We start from the raw sequence: 19,701 nt of genomic DNA, 5'->3' as shown, positions 1-19,701 counted from the left end.
AAAAGGCAATAAAAAAATTGTGTTACTATTTATTACAATTATATATTACTGCCAAGTATTTTTACTATAATGTAGTAAATATAATATTATATTATTTATTAATACTCCACAAAAATACTAAATGAATATAACAGACACAGACAGACAGATAGATTACTGTCATATGCCAATAATAATAAAAAAATCATTAAAAATTAATTTACATTAAAAATTTACATTAAAAACGGCAGCTGTGGTTTCCCGAACATTCCCAGAATAAATATTTCAGCAACATTTTTAGGTTTTACAGATTAGATGTAATACGACCTCAATGAACATAATTTATAGAAACAAATTAAAAAGAAACAATTATTTTAATAAAAAAAAATATATATATATATAATATGAGGTATTGCACAGAATTATGAGAATGTGAATTTACATTTTACATTATAAAATACTTTTATTCTTTTTCATTCCCAAGAACTTCTCAATATTTTACTGTATAGTTACATTAAATGCAAGATTAGATCTATTTCAGGTAACCACTTAACAGGTTTGTTCTACATACATACAAGTACATGAATGAATAATGTTTAAAGGGTCATCGGATGCCCATTTTCCCAGGTTGATATGATTGGTCTTAATGAGAAGTTGGTCACGGTTTCTCAAAGGTAGTGTAAAAACATCTGTACCCTGTCAAAATCAGCTCCGTTCACCGAGATCCGCTTTCCGGTGCATGTTCCTTTAAATGCTAACAAGCTCTTCTGACCCCCCCCCTTCCTCTGGGAGAGCTGCCTTCATCGTGGACGCTTGTAAAAAAAGTAATAATAAGCGCATGTAGCATCCGATGATCGTACACTGCTTCCAAGTAAATTCAAAAAAGCATAAATAAGTGAACCAACTTTGCAAACACAGCCCTGAAAGCTCGTCTCTTTAGATGGAAAGCACAGTAATGAGTCAGTAAGAAAGGGAAGTGCAGGATGAAGAGAGAGAAACTCTTGAGCAGGTGTTTTAGAGAGAGTTAACCCGCTCACTGTTCTCAAATATAGGCCAAGACATCTCCTCAGGCTCATACTTTCTGTTCACTCCTCTCATTCATATTCCTCGCTGCCTGTTTTCTCCATGAAGGCATCGGCGGCACGGAGCAACACGATGCACTAAACTCCCAGAGACAGCAACAAAATATCAAAACACGCTTTCCCAAAACATCATCTGAACACAAACGTGTGAGGAAAAACGCTTCCGGCTATAAAAATTTCATTTTGTGCGCAATCCCAAGCAAACTGTCCAGAGCTGTGATGTAAAATGTAAAATAAAAATGAAATACAAAATCGAAAAGATTGGTGCAACATTTTGGATTTACATATCTGGATTAGCTGTGTATATCTGTAAAATGTAAATTAAATAAAATTAAATAGAAAAGCTAAACAAATAAAATAAAGTATTCCAATATGATCAAATATCTATATACCTCTAATAATAAAATCGAATAAAACAGCTACTGAAATATGATGAAATATTTCGGATTTACATACCTCTATAAACTGAATAGCTAAATATAACTAAATATATAAAATAAAACAGAGATAAAAACAAATCAGTTAGAACTAAATACAATAAAAAGCTAAAGCGAGAGTTACATGTCTATAAATGAATTATATAGTATTTATATAGCTCTGTAAACTAAACACCTGTAAAATAAAATAAAATAATAAAATAAAATATTTAAATACACTTATATATAAAAAAAAAATGCATATGGTATAGATTTATTTCCTCAAAACACATTGATTTTTGACTGATCGTTAATAGAGTAATATGCCTTTTTGCTCACAGAATAAAACCTTAACCAACTCCTCGGTCAGGTCCGTGAACGGAGCAACGGCTAAAAAGAGAATCCTAACATGAATAATAATAGCTCAGGTTCAGCGGGGTCATCAGGTGCGATCACACTGACAAAGGAACACCAGAAAAGTAGAATAAAATATCTTTTGAGTGAACTACTCCTGCAATGAGAAGTAAATTCATCTTTTCTGCAGCGCTTAGCAAAATAATTGAACTTTAACTATTCATAAGCCCTCGCTCTCTCTCTCACACACACACACACACACACACACACACACACACACTCACACACACACACACACACACACAGCAGAACATGGCTTGACAGCGTCAGTTCAGACAGAATGGAGCACCGTGGGGGACAGACAGAGATGAAGAGAGAGAAAGACGACACACACACACACACACACACACTCACACACACACACACGTTCAAAGCCACTTTAATCTCTTCTGTCACACAACATCACACATATAAACACACAAACGGACGCACACGCAGCATATGCGCAAAACATAAACAAATGTAGTCGCTGTTACCATATCTTCTCATGCCAAGTGTGTGTGTGTGTGTGTGTGTGTAGGCAGTTTAAAAGGAATTTAGCTATATACATTCAGTCAATCACAGTTTTACACAAGCTGTCGACCAATACGAGTTTTCCGATACCAAAAATGCAGAGATCAGAGTGATCAGTGGTTAATACAATTAGCCAATATGTTGTGTGTTATAGTAAGCCAGGCTGAGTATAGCCTATATGTCAATAAAGAACAATTTTGAGATGATCAGTTTTGGTCAATATCTGTGTTTAATCAGATCATTATTAGAAGCGTTAGGTTTTGTGTATTTTTCCTCTGATATACTTCATTCTAAGATCTGGGGTCAATATGATATTTATAACGCAAGACTCTCACTAAGGCTGCATTTGTTTGCTGAAAATACAAACAAAACTGCAATAATGCCAATTATTATTGCCATTTAAAATAAGTGATTTCTATTTGAATAGATTTCAAAATGTAATTTACTCCTGGGATGCAAAGATGAATTTTCAGAATCATTACACCAGCCGCTCATAATCCTTCAGAAATCAAATGCGCTGATTTGCTGCTGTTTTATTGGTGTTTATTTATTAATAATGGTTCTTATTATCATCAGTGTTTTGCTGCTTAATATATTTACGAAACCGTGTTTTTTTCAGGATTCCTCATGAATAGAAACACTTAGTGCATCACTGCTACATTAAATTATTTACATTAATTAAATGTTGCGTATGAAAAACTGCACGCGATGCCGTTATGCCGCTCACATTCAATAATAAACCGGTTAATAATAAACCAATTCCCGCTATGCGACAGAAAATATTTTTCATTTTAGTTTATTTTATTCATTTATTTTATTTAATTTGACATACACCGTAAATATTATTACTAAATCAATAATCCACCATTAGCAGGTGTGGCAAAAAAAAGTCCGTTTTGGACCCGGTTATCGGCCGATATAAAACCGATAATGGCCACATAAGAAAAGATACCCGATATATATCGGTCTGTCACTCCTTCACCTCACGAGCTCACATATGCTCACACACTTGCAAAACACAAGCTGTCATCCCTCCACGAACCAGCCGAGAGACGATGACATCAGTGTAAACAATCACAGCGCATCATCACCATCATCATCACCATCATCATCATCATCGCCAAAAACAACAAAATCACCACAAGCAGCACATTCTGATGAGTCATAACTGCGAGCGAGAGCCAAATAATTTTCTCTCTCTCTGGATTACCTCTTGGTTCGGCGGAACATGTTGCTATCCAGGACGGCCGGTTGGCAGACACACACACACACGCACGCGCGCGCGGCGATGAGAGTGACAGCGACAGCCGAGTGTGTCAACACACACTTAAACAACGCTCACGGAGAGCAGCCGACTACGCCGTGACACATCACGTCCTCCCTCACACACGCTCCGGGTTCGTCTGAGTGCGTGAGGCTGACTGACTGACTGAGAGAGAGAGAGAGAGGAGAGAGAGAAGGTGGCTCTCAAGGGTAACGTGCCAAGCCAGGAAGTAAAGACAGCAAGAGAGCGAGAGCGAGATAGAGAGCGAGGGAGGGCTGTCAGCATGCGTGTGTGGCCATTAAAAGCCTATCAGAGCTCAGGGCTCAGGACTGTGCCGCTGGTAATGGAAATCTGAATCACACATGGGAGGGATAAAAAAAAACAGAGAGAGGAACAGATTACGTTGATCTTGTTCATAAAATAGGCTATTTGGATCCATAAACACGGACGGTCCACTTTATTGCTGGACAACATATTTTTAGCCATTCAACGATATTAAATATATCTTAATGCATGTGTAATAGCACACAGATAGTAAAATTAACATTGCATTTAAAACAAGTGTTTTTTATTTGAATATATGCTAAATTGTAATTTATTCCTGATGCAAAGATGAATTTTTTAGCATCATTGATCCAGTCTTTAGTGTTTTAATATGCTGCTCTGTTATTATTATCTTTTATTTATGTGTCTGCATCAAAGTTTTTAGTTTTTTCAGAAAAACGTAATTTTGACCAAAATCAAGCGTATATAGCAAAACGATCTGATTAAACATAAGGACCTTTCGTTTTGCGCAGAAAATATAGGTGTTTAAAAAAGATTCATCCTTTTTAAACTAAAGAATGTTAATTAAAATAAGTATAATAAGAAATAAAAACAATTTTATTGCAACAAATGTGAGTTGATTCCTTTTTTATAATAAAAATGCAAATATATGTGAACACACGACTTTTAAAACACATTAAGACGTTATTTAAAATATAGTATTGTGGTATATAACAGCGAACAGGAATCTGTATTTATATTTTCTGTTTAATATAAGAACAATTCCGCAAAACGATACAGATGTGTGGACATTTCTTTAAGAACATGCTAAATGAATCATTGTGGCTTGAAGAAATTACATTTCCGGTTCGAAAGTAATCTTCGCTACCTATGTTTAAGTCAAAAGAAGAGGGAAGCACATTATATTACTGGCTTCATATGCAGAGATCACACCACAGGGTTTTAGGACGCTTGCATCTGATTGGTTGATTTCTCTGTGATGTGGCTGCAGAGCCCCGCCCATCTCCCTCTGTGTGCCAGGCTATATAAGAACTGACATCATCTCTGTGCCCTAGATAGCTCACCACAATAAACCTTGTCTGAACCTTCGAATGGCGTCATGTCACAGTCGGGAGGGTCTGTTGGGACTGGGAGGGCCGCCGTCTCCCGGAGCACACTCTCTCAGCTGCGCACGGGCCCAGACACACATTAAAAGCTGCTCATTTCAATAATAAATGATCTGGATGGTGGAAAGAGAGATGAAATATAGATGAGAGAGAGAGAGAGAGAGATGCAGATGAGCTTTTAGGAGTTACCGGGTCAAATTCATAGAAGGGAAAATATGACCTGGAATAATAGATGGAGGGAGGACGTGTGTGACCTGTCCAGTCTCGCAGCGGGATCTAGGGCTAGACGACGTAGATTAAAAAAATTTAAATATTTTTTCTCTATAGATAGATACTTTTTTATTGATTACATGATTACACAATAAAAGCTAAAAAAAAAAAATAAAATAAAAAAAAAAGTATTGATTGTGAAAAATAAATTAATAATAAATACGTATTTACGTGTACTTATTATGTATATATAAACACACACACATACGTTATGTATTTTGAAAAGGTACATGCATTTACGTGTACAGTATATATTTATCGTCATATAATTTATATTATATATATATATATAAAAATCTAAAATATAAACGTAACTTATTTTTCTTACACATAGACATGCTGTGTGCATTCTGAATGCGATTACATTAAAGGCCAATAATTACAAAAAATCCAAAGATAACAAAAAACATTGCGTAGGCTTGTGGATGTACGACGCTCTGAAAGTCACGGCGGCCCAGTCTGGGCCGAGACTGTATCCTGATTATAGCTGGCACGGTTCAGCAGTCCTGGAAATGTCATATCGATCGTCTGCTGATTAATCTACTGTATCAGCCCAATTAAACAGCGTGACCCGTACTGAGCACAAAAGACCCATCCGTTATTAGCTGCCATAATCTTCCTACAAAAACCCATCCGCGTTTCCTTCACAAACCTCCCAAGAGGGCTCTATTCACACACACACACACACACGCATTTGAGCACAAATAATGTGCTTGCCGTTCGCTGGAGAGGCTCTTTACAGCAGGTATGTGAATGCTAACAGTGGTGGCCCATTACAGACACCAGCCATTCGGATCCGATCAGCGCACAAAAAGCCAAAACTCTCACAGGAGCTAACAAAACCCACACACTCTTTGACACTAAATGTGTGAAACGGAGGTGCTGTGGTGCTATATATAGGCGATAAACAGGCAGAAAAACACGCAGACAAGTGTTCGGGTATAGAGAGGCATAGAGATGAGGAGGAAGCACGTCCAGGGAAGTCTCTCCCGCCAGAGAAGGGTTCAGCACCAAGGCCAGCGCCTCCTTCACTATCTGTACGGCTCAGACTCTACAGTGCTGGCTCTCAACTGATGTTGCTTCAGAACGGGATTTCACATTTCGGACCGGTGCTAAAATGATACATTGTTTAAGGGTCAACGTGAGTGTTAAAGCGGTTATTCCTTGAAGTCAAAAGTTTCGTGTTTTTCGAAGCCAGCCGTTCGCTGAGCAGCATACGCTGTGGATGCCAAAAAGTATGCGCGAGTATAGTTTCTTGCACAGATTTGGCTTTTGCTGATGCCGGCAGTGCCAAAATAACGCAGGCACGCACAGTCAACATGATAAAAAAAACACACGTGAAGTGTTCTCTCCTCTCTTTTAAGTTGATAAGACTATTTTTGCCTTGCACTATGCACTTGTGCGTGGACGTTGGCGTTTATTTGCACGTAGCGTTCACTCCCGCTGTCTTTAACACAATAATCAGAGCGCATCCATTTTGACCACCGGTTACGAACCACTGCTCTCTAGTGCATCGCTGCATTAGTGCATCGCTGCACGTGTGTCGCTGCATCACAGCATTAGTGTATCGCTGCATCGCTGCACTAGCGTGTATTTCAAGTGTATTTCTGTATCCTTGCATTGGCGCACGAGTGCATTGCTATATTCCTGCACTAATGTATCACTGCAGAAATGCTCCGACGTAACACCGTGTTCCTGAATTGCTGCTCTTCAGTATGACTGCGATCCTGCATTACCGCACCGATGTCGGAAAAACAGCAAAAAAAGTGTTTTTTCACCTGCAAAAACGCAAGACGGGTCTCAGATTTCCAACTTCAGCCGTCACTCTCATTCATCGCGTCTAGTCATTTCAATGTTGACAGGCGTAGTGAAAAATTAGACACAAAGTCTGAGGGTGTTTGTGTCGGATTGGGTTTGGGAAAAGTGCTTTTACTCACTACGCATTAAACCGGGTCTCAGCAAAAAAAAAAAAAAAGCCCCACAGACAACATTTGGACAAACAAATGGAGAATTAAATCAGGTAAAGTGGATTTGCTACACTCACCCGCTGCTCTTCCTGGGCAAGGGAAGATCCTTCTGGAAAAAGAGAGACAGAACAGACAGACCGAGTGATTATATTACAGAGTGTAAAATGATACCATCGATAACTGCTCAATACCAGTTTGCTTCAGGACATAAATATCTTGATGAAACCAAAACTGGAATAATCTTATGCCAGCTGACATTCATTATGACCCATAATGCTCTTCAGATCTCTGAGAGGCAGGACGGCACTTAGGGGACAACAATCCCCAAAACATTAAACTGGCCAATTACACAAACAAGGTCTGGAGAGAGAGAGAGAGAGAGAGAGGGCTTGCATGTTAGATAGCGGGAAAGAGGCCATGCTGGTGCATGTGATGGTACACTAAGGGCTTCAGTCGGAGGGAAATGACTTCACCCACTGTGACTCACTTTGATGACATCGTGTGCGACAAGGACTTCCCTGCCAGCATGACCGGCGCCGCTGAGGAACTAATGGAGGATTAAGTGGACAAATAGTCTGCGGCGCTCTGCATGCGAGAGAGTGCTGCTCTACACTTCATGGATACTTTAATCTTTGAATTAACAACTGGAATGGTAAAAAAAAAGAGCAATGCGATTTGAGTCCTATAATACTACAATATTAATTATGCAGTGAGCTTTATAGCGAGCCACCAATTTAATAAACATATAAGCTGTACCACGCAAAAAAATAAAAACATAGCTGATGTGTTTGGTATAGATTTATACCAGTGATGTTATTGTTCACGGAAACTAAAACTGCTCTCGTTAAATCGAAAATGAAATTAAATGAAAATATAAATTAAAAACCAGAAAGATAGATTTACATAAAAAAAGTAAATACACATTCTCAGAAGTCTGTGTAATATCTCATATTTAATTTTTACATTTTTTTATTTAAATAAGCATTTCTTTTTCTAGCAGTTATGTTCTTGGGGTTTATCTTGCATTAATCTGTAAAACCTAAAAATGTTGCTATTTATTTAGAGAGAGTTCTGGAAACCACAGCTTCAAGTTTTAATGTAAATATTCAGTTATGTTTTGTTTTTTCTTCAGCGGTCTTATTTTTTACATTATATCATAATGTTTATTTATTTATTTTATTTATTTATTGTCATATTGTCTGTTATATTTATTTTGTATTTTTTGTGCATGTTGGAGTATCAAAATATACTATAATAAATATTACTATATATATATATATATATATATATATATAATATATATATATATATATATATATATATATATATATATATATATATAACTTAATTATTAACACTGAATTATATTGTTATTTTCAATTTCATAAGATTTCTAAATATTTCATTTTAAAGACTCTGCTTTTCCATATAAAAATATAATAGAAAATATAACAGACACTGATAAATAAATAGAAAGGAAGCAGCAGCTGACAAATGAGGCCAACGAAACAATGAAGGGGAAGCAGGTCAATTCATCACACAGGAAAAAAAGACCGAACCCTTTAAAGTCCTCTGCGGGTCGATGCCTCGCTTATTCAAATGAGCCTCTATTTTCTAATTGTACAAGATTTTACAAGAAAATGTGAGAGATGGCGGTGAAATATTTGCTAGGGAGTCGAGCGCGGTTCCCACAGCATTGCTATGCCGTTTCTACAGCGTTCTAGGTGACTTTTTGCCTGCTGCACAGGTGAAAAATATATTCCCTTGCCTATAAAATAATAGCTCATCTCTCCTCTATACAGGCATCTAGTGATCACACCATAATATTACACACTGTATGGTTTTCTTTATTTTCTCCACCAGATGGTACCCATCTGCCTTCAATGCGTTGAATTTTTAAATACCTCTGCACTGTATTTATTACATTTTGTCTGCAATTTGTATTATTTAAAGCTGCAACCCGTACGTTTTCCAAGGCACGTTTATGGCCCATCCTGAATCACTGCCGTACACCTTTAATAAGTGTTTATATTCTGACTATTTAGACGTACGAGTGAGGAATCTCACAAGGTTAAAAATCAGGGCTTCGTGTTTCATTTCGAGACTGTGTGCGGCTTAATCTCTTAGACGAAATCCTAAAGTTGTGCAGTGCTCTCCGCATCTTCCTGCTCCTCTCTGCGGGGAGTGAGAGAGCGGGAAAAAGAAGCTGTTATTTTCTCTACAGCCGCACTTCATTTACATTTTCATGTAGTTCTGCTCTCCTCTTTGAACTCTATTCTAAGAACAGTGAGAGGAAAAAAAAGCAAAAGGATTCTCTGCAGCGTCTTCATTATTCATTCGTTAGTTTTCATTTGTTTAGGTCAAAGGTCACAAAGAGAGGCCACCTTCTCCCATCTTTATCAAAGGCTGGGGTGACATTTGTTATTTCAACTTAATCTCGATCCCTAGTGTCTTTCGGTCATCCGCTGCGGTCCTGAATAGCTATCGATCAGCGATTTCGTGCTAACGCGATATCTGACATCGAAAACCGGTCAATTTCACGATGCGATGACATCCCTGTACTTGATTCAAATGAGCGTGCAAACTGGGACGCAGCCACCGTCCCGAGGATGTGTTTCTCTCACGCCCTGTGGAGCGGCTGCGAACTGAATCGATACAAGACGCAGGGAGAAACATATCCATTGCATGCACTTGACATAATGGCAAAAGACGATATTGACAAACACCGGGCTCATTAAGTCTGTGAACTTCCAGACCGGTGATGAATAACATCCAGCCTGCAGCCGAGACTAATGAAACAGACTGGGCTCCATGCCCGGAGAAAGAGAAAGCCCTATCGTTCCAACTGAAGATAAAACGAGGGATGGAAAAGAGGGATGAGGGTAATAACAGAGTCGCCGCACTGCCAGACTAGGCTGTCAATCAAAGGCAGAAATTACTCCATAAATATACGCCATAGAGTATGTACTAAATCACTTTTTTAAACTCTTAGCAGCCAGAATAAAAAGGTACGTCAGATACCTGTATGTAAACAAGAGACACTTTCTGATCATTCTTTTAGGTTTTGTTTTTAAAAATAGGATCCAAATAGCTACATAAATGGCATTTCTTAAGTCAACTCAATACAGTTTTTTTATAGAAATGTAATATAAATATTATAAATGTAATATATAAATGTAACAATACATAATTACGACTGATGATTCATTTAGATGAATCAGATTCAAAACCCTAACGGAACGATTCATTTTAGTCATTATTTTAAAAAGTACTATTAAGTTTTCAAAATTGATAACAATAATATTAATATTATTATTGATAATAATAATAATTTAAAAATATCTTTTGAGACGGAAATCTGCATATTAGAATGATTTCTGAAGGAACTTGTGACGCAGACGACTGGAGCGAAGATGCTGAAAATGTTGAAATTAATTAAAACTGAAAATATTTATTTGAAACTGTAAAAATTTTTACAAATGACTATTTTATTATATTTATGAGCATTTTGAAGAGTGGTGTATTTTTTATTTTTATTTGCTATGTACTCCAATGCATGTAAAACAAATGAATACAATAAAAATATACTTTTAATTTAGTGACCAAACACGCGGAAAACTGCAGTCTGGTTAAAACGTAACTAAAAAAACTCTTCATTTCTTGCATTTATATAAATATCACATTATACTGAGAGAGATATTGAAAATCATCAAATGGCTAAAAAATATCATCTTTTCTTTTTTTCACCCAACCCTAATTTACATAAACATACGTACATTCTATGACATTTATTCCCCGAGGCTGTAAGCTGCAAAGCTCCCATTAACTTCCTAATGGTGCTTGAAGAGCAAGCTATGTTTTTCCCAGGAAAATCTGACCCTCCCTAAAGCCCGTCTCAATATCCAGCCCAGGAGGCTCTGAGTGCTCGACGGTATGGACTCGAACGCGTGCGCGTATGTTTTCGCGAGCATTTCCTGTAAACCTACGCCTCAGTGAGCTTTTACAATACAAGAATCAAAGTGGTTGTTGGTTAAATCCGTGCAACCCATATGCACGCGCACTGATCCAAGCGTTTACTAACTGTCTGCTTTGATGCACCTTTACGCAACAAAGCTGCATCCGATACCAATAGCGAAGCCGCCTTCCCAGAATTCCCTAGGGGCCGGTTCCCAGGCGGACAGATTTCTCAGAAGTGCTCCCTAAACCCAAGCCTCGGGTTGCTCAAAACTCCCTGGCATCCCTGAAAGCAACCACTAATTTGCGGTCTGCATTTAATCTCCCATAATGCTTAGCGGGCTGAAAGCCATTGCAACTTCGCATCTAATAGATCCAGATGGCTTTTTGGCAGAAAGCAGACTACAAACCTGGATAAGAGCCTCGTGGGGTATAGATCCTGAATATGAGAGTGAAATTATGTTAATGTTTTCATTAGGCCTAGAGAGAACTTTTTAAATGTTCGTATTTTTATCATATAATATTTCACCCCTAGGTCCAATTATAATTTTAGTGGGGGGGGTTTTAAGGAAAACAAGTATTTTAAACAGTAATTTCGTTTTTCTATGACTCCGTTTCCGATCTGCTTTTTTAATTAAACGCTGTGCATTCAAGACTTCTAGGAAAATGTCTTCTTTTGCCGCATTTAAACATGAGCTGAAGGTTGCCTGTCGATGGATGCTTTTTCAACAACAGCCTCTTTGTGAAGCCCGAATGAAACCCTGACACTCATAATTGAAAATAATGAAAAAATCAAGCCAATCATATTTAAAGATTAACACCGAATACGTGTTAATTGCGTTAAAACTATAATTTTACAGCTTAGCTTCAATAACGCTCTTTTTTTATCAGATGAGGAAGTTTTGAAAGGCGCTGTACGTTTTAACAATACAATGAAGTCTATTATCACAAAAGGGATCAAGGTATGCTTTATTCCTCATTGAAATGGCTCGATTCTTTTTACAAGTGTTCACAATACTGAGCCATTTTTCGCTGAAATTAATTATAATTATTGGCACATAATGAAACGCATTAAGTTACGCTCTTAATTTCAGTTGCAGATTGTTAAAAGCCGCTGTCGATGAGCAGCTAATACTGCTGAGCAGGACTTCAGGCTCAAGTACAAAAAGTACTAAGTTCTCAAACTTTCCAGTAAAGGAACCGAAAGGTGCCGACCTCTTGCGAAACGTCTAGCTGTCTGGGGCGCTCTGAAACCCTGATCAGCTGGAGCTCCAAAACGGCTTGTTTATTTTCAGCAATGAAAGAAGGGAAGCGAAAGCAATACGTGAGCATTTTGTTTTAACTGCATATAACAGCAGATGGTTTCCGCACTGTACCAACAATGATACGACAACTCGAAACCTCTTTTATGTTTTTTTTTTAATGTTTATGTTGCTCTGGGCAAGAAGTGGAGATGAAAACAATAACTCCCAAACCACAAAGCAAATATGAACTCCTGTGTGTACGCCGGGACTAGTGAGTAACTGACAATGAAAACAAATCTAATCTAACTATTATGGTTTAGATAACACTTCACGTTTACATTCTTTTGGGCAAAGAACTGGAGTTAAGAAAAGTTTTAAACGTTAGCAAATGGAAATATTCAAGCCACATAATTTTTTTCTTTATACGTTCGGTGAGATTTACTCATGAAGACTTTAAATGTACTAAAAAGTGAACTGAGTAAAAAAAAAAACTAGTTCAATTTGCATTCACATTATATCTTTGAATGTAAACCTGGGTGTTTTTTTTGCGCACTTTACATTTACGCTGCCATTTTACTCCCTGTAAATATAGTAATAACGCATGTTGACCAATTATATGATACGTTTTTGCCTTTTAAGCCGAAAAAACTCCATCGCTTATCTATTGGAATTAAAATACGTTTTGCTAACTTCTGCCAACTTAAATAACACGCCCACTCCACAACCCCGCCTCCCAAGACGCACCGACCAATCCGGTGTCAGCAAACCTGACAGCGCCAAATGATTGACAGACCGACGGCGTTTCCGATTGGTCCCTCGATCATACAGCTGTGATTTCTCACAATATCGATTCCGGCCGATATGTCAGATATAGAGAAATTTTATATCGGATGTAAAAACGTAATCGCACGCATATCTATAACGCAATCAAGTTTGTAAACTAAAATCAGACACAACGCCACCTCACCTGCATCCTGCGCCGGCGGATGATACCGGAGTCATCCATGGCATCGCTCATCTCGTCTCGTCGGTCTAAAAAAAAAAAAAAAAAACCCTTTACCGATCACATCCGAGTCCACGTGGTGACAGGCGCCTACAGCTGACGTTCAAAAGTTTCTCCCCTTGGCATTTCCCTCCTCAGGTAGCGTTAACGTTAGAGAAGATCATGGGCGTTGCAAAGCGATGCGCGAGACACATAAACACGCACCCGGCTGCTGTGAAGTGCGCCGGCTAACTGTTTGAAATAAACCAGAATGTCGTTTTATACCGGTTAAAACGCAGCTAGCGGGGTCAAAGTGCCCGGCTAGGAACGAGTAAAGGGTTCATCTCGAGTGATCCTGATCGCCGAGCTTTCGGAGAGCGGTCCTTTCGGACATCTGGAGCACTAACGAGACTAATGGACCACAGTCCGTCCCCCGGAGGACATCGCCATCATATCATGTTCGCTGGCAGCTGGAGCAGTAATGGCATCGTTTATGTGAAATGCATCCTGCTCTGATTGGCGCCGAGAGCTTCTTTCTGAATGAAGTACAGTAAGCATCCCTTCCCGTGCTGCACTGATGAGTGCGCGTCAAATGAGTGCACTAGCTACTACCGCCTCTGCTGCTGAGGGATCCACATACACACTGTGCACTAGCCTGGAGAATACATACGAGCGTGTGTGTGTGTGTGTGTGTGTGTGTGTGTGTGTGTAATGTATCTCCTCACACCGAGGGAGAAGCACGTTAACCCTTCGAGCTCTGAGCGGGAGTAAACCTGTGTAGGTGGCGCCTACGTAGTGCATCTCACTTACCAGTGCAGTCGGAGCTGGGAATTCTGGGAAGGTTTTTAAACTAAAACGATCTGAGAACAGCTCTAGGGTCACTTTAAAAAGTCTATCGTGTTATGCATAAAATGTTTAATATGCGAGTATACATTTTAATTAACCATTTTAATAAAATAATGTTTTATTAAATTATTTATTCTTATTATTAATTGTAATAATAGTAAAGTATTTATTTAAAATACTATTATATATTTTATATATATATATATATATATATATATATATATATATATATATATATATATATATATATATATATATAGATATGCAAACATACAAATATACTTATATAATAAAAATATAATAAAAATGTAAATATATACTAATACTGTGTATGTGTATTTAATTCTGTTTGTATTATATATATATATATATATATATATATATATATATATATATATATATGTGTGTGTGTGTGTGTGTGTGTGTGTGTCTCTTACAATGCTTAAACTGAACATAATGTGTCATATTTTATAAACAAAATTCAAACATTCTCCTTTTCATTATGTACAGTAACTAAAACTGAAATAAATTGTACAGAAGAAAAAAAACTACAGAATAACTACAGAATGATGCAAACTAGAAAAAGAGAGTTATGGGTACATTCAAAGCAATTGTTAAGAGCACAGGGCCCATCTGAACGACAGAGTGTGTGTGTGTGTGTGTGTGTGTGTGTCCATGTCTGTTTGTGTGTCTAAAAATGAATCGCTGTTGTAAATATTAGACTTGGATAAAAGCGCGCAAAATGGGTTCCTTGTAAATTAAATTAAAGATGAAATCTGTGTACCTATTTCACTGAGAGACAATAGACTTCCTTTGAGCTTGTTTGTTGAGATGGATTGTCCACCTGACAATGACAACAGAGTCAAACAATGACAATGGTAGAACGTGCCGTATCCTAGAAACATCTTAGACACAGAAATGAGCAAAAACAGATGCTGTTCTCTCAGAGTAAAGTCCATTATTATGACAACATTTAAACAACCACAGTATACTTGAAGTAAACAATGTCTATTTTAATGTATAAAATTGATATTTAACGCATTAAATATATCTAAATATAATTTAAGATTATACATTTTGTCATTTTCTTAATATACTTCTGTTCTCTAATATAATATGTTCTATTAATATACTACATGTTGATATATATTAAGTTAAATCAAATGGGTTGCATTGTGAGGATTTTATATACATATATATGCATACGGTATAGAGATATCGTATTTTTTCTAGTTTGCATCATACATATAAAAGATGCAAGCTAGAAACTTAAAAAAAAAAGGGAAGATTTTATGTAATTTTTGATTAACTGCCCAGTTACATAATTAGAACGAGGAAATAAATGTTAGTTTGACAAGAAACCAATTAAGCATTTGAATAGTGATTAAAATAGGTTTAGTTAAGTGCATGAGTGAGTGCACAATTAGAATTGTATTTTTATTGGCTAACGAGTACAAATTTGCATAGACAAAAAAAAAATGAATGCTACAATAACAATACATATTGTCACACACACACACACACACACACTTGTATATGCACTCTATAGGCGTAATGGTTTTGATATGGTACAAACTATTTCCTTTCCTCAAACCCACCCCTCATATAAACCTACCGACGGTCTTTGAATTTCACAAAACACCATTTAGTCCGTTGAGGGCTTTTGTTTTACGAGTACACACACTGTCAGTTCTTACAGTATCTGAATGGATGACATCTCTATCCGCTGAGCGAATGTGCTAGTGTTTCTGTGAACATTAAACGGCACACTGGCTCCCTCACACACATTCTCTCATTTTCGCACACACGCACAAAAGCTGTGGGCAAGCAGAACGCAATCAGCCATACAAGAAAAGATGCACCCACGAGGAATCTCTAATCAAAAGCTTTGCTGCCGTAGAAACCATTACGTGAGAGAAAGACAAACACCACAGGACACCACGTCGAACCATCCACATACACCGAGCACCACTGATCACTTTATAACGCCGTTTGCCAGATTTTAGAAGCTGGAAAGTGTGAAACGGGTGAAGACGTACACGCTTTTCAACCCAAAAATGTGCTGCAGGTCTGTTCTGAAAACAATGGTACATCCAAATAATGAAATGCATATAATGCAATTTTCAAAACAGTGTTTTTTCGGTCAAATTAGATACCAATGGGCAAGTTGTGTCACGTGATTTTTTAATTTTTTTTGTGTGTGTAACTTTACCGATAATGTTAGCTTTAAGTTCGGTATCTGGCACAACACACACACACACACACACACACACACACACACACACACACACACACACACACACACACACACACACACACACACTTGGCTTACCATCAAATGAAAGAATTAACATTGACATCTGTTGGTAGACAGTAGAAATGACATGTCTCCAGGAAATATCCAGTTTAATAAAGAAAAAAGAAAACACCCACACACCACAAAATTAAAAAGAAACTGCATAAAACACTTGGTGAACTAAACCAGACGAAGCTGAACTTAAAACACGCACTAAATGACACTAAACAATGATTTAAAAACTAGATGAAACTAACAAAGCAGAATAAAAGGCAAATGAAAAAAAACCCAAAACGACTAGATGAAACTGAAAGCGAACAAGACCAAGCTAAACCAAAGAAAATAAAGCTGGAAACAGGCAAACAAAACTAGATGAACCTAAACAAAGTTAAAACAAAAGGCAAACATCAAACGAAACTAAACTAAACTAAAAACTGACTCAAAGCAATTCACAAAACCAGACGAACAACGCGAGCAGGCAAAGCAAACACAAATCAAACAAAACTGAAAGACAACGCATAAATACTACAGAAGTTAAACAAAGCAAAAGTAAGATTTGGTGCTGATGGGGAACAGGTGCTGCTGATTAATGTGACAGAAAACAAAGCAGCAAAACAATACTCTGACAATTCAATCAAATAATGAAGAGTATTCCAAACTGAGCCAAGTGGACTTTCAGAGTCATTCACTCAAGAAATTTGATCTGTTGGAGTAAAAAAAAAAAATTGTACATAAATGACTGTTTATTAAATCGGAAAGTCATCCTAATGGCCGCAAAGGAGTCTCTTTCCTTGCACTAATTGCTGTGTCACATGGAGAATAGTTCTAGAAGTGAGCCGGCGGTGCCAAGGACAGAGCGCTCTCTTCAGCCTTTACTGAGACGGGTAATTAGATTAGTCACAGGTGAATTATAGTTACATCAACACATTTACAATTATTGCTGCATCGAGTCTTTATAAAGGATAGGAGGTAATGCGGCGCGTGAAATGAAAAATGTAAATTAAAAATCATTGTCGAACGTGAATTGTACGCAGACACATTTCTAGCGGCACCCATGGGGAGAGCTGTTCATCAGCGTTCTCGTTTTCATTCGCTAAAATAAAAAAAATATATACATGTTGTCATAATTCACAGTGAATAGTGATGAAAAAAGCAGTTAGTCATTTACTGATTGTGAAAAGTGGGCCTCATTGAATCACACACACACACACACGTACACACCAAACAGGATTAAGGCTTTAAGGGTGACTCTAGTGTTTCCTGTGTCACATGATTATTTACAGCACCGTGGCATCGACTCACATCACCTCGTACTGTCCTCAATCAGACATGACCAGTTTAAAGAATCTATAGATGAGTCAGACTCTTTATATAGGCTACCTTCAACATCCTCAATCCTACAAGCTTGGGATTAGTTTTATAAAAAAGACATACATACATATATATATATATATATATATATATATATATATATATATATATATATATATATATATATGTTTTGTATTAAATTTTTAAGTTTAAAGTTGCATTTATAGATTTGTTTGTGTTATAATATGTATAAAAAATAAGCAATTTATTTTTGTTTGTTTTTAATTGACTTTTTTATATATTTACGTCCTAAGTATTTATTAATTAAGCAAAATGTATTTTTGACATTTTCTAAAAACTGATTAGGTTAAAAAATACAGCTAACTAACACGCTATACTAAAACACACATTAAAAACAGTTATCTGTCTTTTGAAAAGTAAATTAAAAAAAAAAAAAAAAAAAAAATATATATATATATATATATATATATATATACACACACACACACACACATATATATATATATATATACAATGAATTGTTATCTATTTAGATAGATGAATAAATATAAATAACACGTCATTTATCATCACTATTAATTATTATTAAATTATTAAATATCATTATATATTATTTTTACAAACATCATTATTATGAAATATTGTAATTAACTGTATTAATATTGTTAAATGTTTAATATATTTATAGTATGCATTTTATTTACTTGTTTATCTATCTATCTATCTATCTATCTATCTATCTATCTATCTATCTGTCTGTCTGTCTGTCTGTCTGTCTGTCTGTCTGTCTATCTGTCTGTCTGTCTGTCTGTCTGTCTATCTATCTATCTATCTATCTATCTATCTATCTATCTGTCTATCTATCTATCTCTATCTATCTATCTATCTATCTATCTATCTATCTATCTATCTATCTGTCTATCTATATCTATCTATCTATCTATCTATCTATCTATCTATCTATCTATCTATCTATCTATCTATCTATCTATCTATCTATCTATCTATCTATCTATCTATCTATCTATCTATCTATCTATCTATCTATCTATCTATCTATCTGTCTGGATCAGTTGGATAAAAACATGCAATTTGTTTTAAAATACAATGTTTTTCAGAAAATGATGGTGTGTTGAGCTATTTTTAAGAAAAACAAAACAGTTTTGACTCGACACAATGTTGGTTCGGGCTCCTGTCACGTTCTTTAGACTAATAGTGTTAGTGTGAGACTTCCCGTCGCTCCAATCCCTTCTCTGCATTACAGAGCCTTGCTGGACTCCTCTTAAAGAATTAAACCCAGACGCGTCTGACTGTGCGATCCCGCTTTAGCTGACCTCTGTTGTGCTATCTGTGCCACATCCCATTGACGCACACAGACGCTGGGCCAATTTAGGGATTTGATGCGTGTCATGAGGGCGGGATGGGGCCAGGATTATAAAGGAAGGAGCGGACAGAAGGACGCAGTGTTAATGAATGGACGCGCGTCTCAGCCGAGCCTGAAGCGTCTTCGTTGTAAAGCTACTTCTGCAGCTCCAGCTCTCTCGAAGGCGAACCGTATCTCCTCCTGACGGCGATCATGGAATCTGTGTCTCACACATTACCTCGTCCCGATGGACCCATACCACGGAGGGCCCTGAAGGTCCCGGCTCGCGGGGCCTCCTCGCATTTCGTGGGGTCCACCATCGTCATTCTCTCCTCTTACGCTGTAGCGACGCTGGCTATGAACTGTGGGAAAAAAATCCAGGATCAGC

At 37.1% G+C, this 19,701-nt stretch overlaps 1 pseudogene; it reads right to left on the bottom strand.

The window, feature by feature from the left end:
• The window catches only part of LOC122348560, a 50,900-nt pseudogene extending 36,772 nt beyond the window's left edge, over nucleotides 1-14,128 (bottom strand).
• Between the last annotated feature and the right edge of the window lie 5,573 nt (nucleotides 14,129-19,701).

Source organism: Puntigrus tetrazona, chromosome 1, assembly GCF_018831695.1.
Source record: "Puntigrus tetrazona isolate hp1 chromosome 1, ASM1883169v1, whole genome shotgun sequence".
NCBI classification, from domain to species: Eukaryota; Metazoa; Chordata; class Actinopteri; order Cypriniformes; family Cyprinidae; genus Puntigrus; species Puntigrus tetrazona.
The sequence above is the reverse complement of the archived record's forward strand: the minus strand, read 5'-3'. Positions and strand labels throughout refer to the sequence as shown.